We start from the raw sequence: 3964 nt of genomic DNA on the forward strand, positions 1-3964 counted from the left end.
AAAAAAAAAAAAAAAAAAAGTTAAAGTTACCAAATTTTAAGTTACACAAATTCCAAAGCCTGAACTCCCTCCACAAGAAAAAAGAAAAGAAAAGAAAAAAGAAAGAAAGGAGGAATAAAATGAACATCTACTGGCTGAGCATGGCCATGCATGCCTGTAATCCCAGCCTCTTGAGAGGCTGAGGCAAGAGAACAACCATGAGTTCAAGACCAACCTGGGCATACGTGAGTTCAAAGCCAGTCTGAACTGTATAGTGAAAACCTGCCTCAAAAAAAAAAAAAAAAAAAAAAAAAACAGAGAAAGAAGAAAAGAAACAAAGAAATAAATGAACATCTACTGAGTACTGTCTATGTGACACTGAGATAATTACCTTTGGTTGCTTTTATCTCATGGAGCCTGTTCTATTTGCTGGGTAAGATACTCTTACTTCAATAGACTGTAAGAAACTCAGAAGCTAAACACGTTATTCTGAGAGTAAAGAGCTGGGGCCGGGGAGATGGCTCAGTGGAATAAGTACTTCCCTGGCAAGCACAAGGGCCTGAGTTAAAAAAAAAAAAAAAGAGTAAAGAGCAATTTATAGTAAAGGTTCCTGTTCACATGTGACTCCATACTCTGCACCAGATCATGCAATTAATAATCTTACACACACACACCCCACTCTTCTAGCAACAAAGATCACTTTGTTAAAATCTAGGCAATTACTTTTTAATCAAGCTTTGTATCTTGCAGTCTTGTAATCAACTAGTCTGTGGCCAGGACATAACAGGTGCCAGATGAAAGTTTAGTGAATGGAGTAACACTGGTAAGTTAACAACAGAGAAGGACTGGGATCATCTCCACCCTTCCTTTCTGTCTCTGTCTCTTTCTCCCTCCCTCTTTTTCTTCTCTCATTCTTTCTTTTGGAATATGAAACAAGCACTTAACAGACAACAAACAATTATTTCCTTAAAGGACATACTGAATCTGGAAGTGGAAGGGGGGGCAGGGAGGATAATCATTGCTCTGGTGGTACTAAAGATCAAATCCAGGGCCTTGTTTGTACCAGGCAACCACTTTACCACTGAGAAATCCACTCCTTACCAATGATCTTAAAGGGTAAATATTGGATAACACACAGAAGCTCCAAGCAGAAATTTAGCCTGTCCCATTCAATTACAATTGCTTTGTAACCTTACCTTGTAACAGTTAATTAAGCTTGTCCTGCTTCCACAATTAGCTAATTGCTAGCAGAAACCTTGGCCATTTTTATATTTCCTGAACACCTAAAACAGGACCTGACAAAGTCTGCTAAAGACTACAACACTTATTCAGATGTATTTATCCTAAAAGCTCTGTTAAATAAATATAAAAACTATTTACATTTTACAATGACATTGAAGTCTATTAAGTCCCAAGATAAGCGTCCAGGCATCCTTCTATATACCACAGTTACCACAGCGGGCTCTGAATAAATGTCTCTTGATTGAATTAGCCCTCAAAATATTCTTTCTAGCATTATAAGATCATTATCTGTTGCTATGAGAAATGACCATACTGCCATTTAAGAATTACAGCTCTGCTAGAAAACACTTTTATTCAACTAGGTAAGGTTATTTAACTTTTATCAATGACTCTGAAACTTCAGTAGAAATAAGAATCAAGAGTTTGATACAAATCTTTTGCCCACCATAATACCAGGAATTATAATTCCAGGTGCAAAAAATCTGCATATTTTAATCAGCATGCTCAATTGATTTTAACGGTTGTGGTCTGTAGGGACACATATAGAAATGAATCAAGAATTTTAAAAACATAAATCAACTGGAGGTAGTAGCGCATACCTCTAATCCCAGGTAGGAAGCTGAGGCAGGAACACGAATTTGAGGCCAGCCTGAACAACTTTCTCACACCTTGTCCCAAAATTTAATTGTAATTCATTGGTGGAAGGCTTTGCCTCACCTGCCAGAAGTCTTGGAGTCAATCCCCAGAACAAGGTTAAAACACACAAACAAACAACAAAATAGCCCAGTATGGTGGCACACACTTGTTATCCCAACAGGGGGCTGAGGCAGAAAGATCCCTGGGAGTTTGAGACTAATCTGGGCTACACAGCAAGTTCAAGGCCAGTCTGTACTTTAAAGTGAGACCCTGCCTCAAAAAGCAAAAAAAAAAAAAAAAAAAAAAAACCAAAAAAAAAAAAAAAACCAAAACACAAAAAAAAACCAAACAAACAAAAACCTGTCAAAAGAATTTAACCAAGTCCAGTTTTTTACAGTCTAAAATCTTTCAACAAAATCTGAAAAAGGAAAAAAAAAAAAAAAATACAAGGCCACAACATTAAATACAGTGGGTCCTCAAGAATATTTAATTTGTCAAACCTCCCCAGACCTCGACAACAATCCCTTCTAAGTCAGAGGTCCTGTAGTGGTTACCCACATTATTCCGTTTTAGTTGATGAATTCAACTATGGTTCCCACACAATTTAGTAAAGTATTCTTACAGTCTTTATCGAATGCTAGATATAAAATAGATCAGTGAGATAACTGTGAATCTAATACACAGGAATAATGTTAAAAATCACCATCGGTACAAGCACATTGTAAACTTTGACTATCAAAATGTACTATCTGTGAGATTTTGAGTGATTTCTCTCCAGTTATTAAATATTTATTGACAGCTGACACATTAACTTTCTGTGCTTTGCGAATTTTCTACAAGGACTTTTTTATGATTACAAAAGTTTTAGAAATATCTATAAATCCTACAACCTTCGTAAGTGGAAAACAAGAATAACATGTAATCATAATTATCATAAACACCCAAATCTCTGACGTTATCACACGGTAAGCACTAACATTTTTCCATATTATTTCAGAACAAACCATTTTACTTCTAAAATTTAGAATGTACCCCCGTCCTAAGTACCTTCTATCAGTATAGTTAACAGGACTTGACTTGTAAGTCCTGTTATAAGATTTTAGACTGTAAATCCTCTTGCCATCTGTTTTTTGGCTCTATTTCGGTGAAACATTTTCGTACTAAGGACTGAGGCATTAAAATGTTTCCTTTCGTACTGGGGGTGGGGGAGGAAGAGAGATCTTTGAAAAAATGTATTTTTATAACTGTGTTTATCTAGGAAACTCAGCGCTGCAAAGGTGGGATGGGGCTTTCTCCAAGGCAGAGCACGCTTACGGGCAAAATGTAATATAAGAAGGAAGGGACGAGCTACCACAGCAGGTGATGAAATTTCACCTCAAAGAGACGCAAAAGGCTGTTCTCCTGCAAGTCGGACGCGTGAATGACACTCTAGGTGCTAAGTGTAGGAGTCCCTAGACTCAGGGCCCTGCGCCCTCTACACCCCAGTTCTCCCCTCCCCCCGCCCCCGGGACTCTGCGGGGCTCGGTGTGGGGCGCCGGGAAGCCGAGGTTGTTCGCACTCCGGCGTCCTTCGTCTCTCCGGGATGTCCGAGCAGGGCCCGTGGGGGGAGAGGCCGCGCTCGGCCCCGCCCGGGCAAACCCGAAGGGCGTCCTCGGGGCCCCGGGCCCCTCTCTACACGCCCGGCCGCGCTAGCACCGAGGCCCGGAGGGCTTCCAGGCTGCGCTGGGCCTAGTCGCCCCCCACGGGCCTCCAGCCTCCTGGGGGGCGCGGGAAGGAAGGCGGAGGCCCGGGAGCGCCGTGTGGAGGCGGCGCCAGGACGCCGGGTTCGCTTGGTGCGAGCGCGGCCGCCAGGCCCCTACCGGCAGCGAGGGCAAGGGGCGAGCCGGGACGGGTCGCGCTGACTTACCCCGGGCTGCGGCGGCCGCCGCCTCACCATGGCCGGGAGGTCGTCCCTGGCCGAAAGCCTCCTCTTTCTCCTCCTCCAGCGGAGGGCACCGCCGCGACGCCTCGCACTCCCTCAGAGGCAGCGGCAGCAGCGGCCCCCGAGGCCCAGCGCCCACCCGAGCCGCGGCAGCCACGCGGGTCCCGGGCAGCGCCGCCGAGCCGG

General features: G+C 43.6%; 1 protein-coding gene across 2 annotated transcripts in view; it reads right to left on the reverse strand.

Annotated features, from left to right (window-relative positions):
- Positions 1-3958, reverse strand: part of Zfyve9 (zinc finger FYVE-type containing 9) — a 211329-nt gene extending 207371 nt beyond the window's left edge. For both annotated transcript variants that reach the window (XM_023724211.1, XM_004639118.2), the window contains exon 1: positions 3764-3958. The gene's annotated coding sequence lies outside the window, so the exon portion shown is untranslated. The remainder of the gene's footprint in view (positions 1-3763) is intronic.
- Positions 3959-3964: the final 6 nt, after the last annotated feature.

Source organism: Octodon degus, unplaced genomic scaffold (genome assembly GCF_000260255.1).
Source record: "Octodon degus isolate 3935 unplaced genomic scaffold, OctDeg1.0 scaffold00107, whole genome shotgun sequence".
In the NCBI taxonomy this organism is placed as follows: Eukaryota; Metazoa; Chordata; class Mammalia; order Rodentia; family Octodontidae; genus Octodon; species Octodon degus.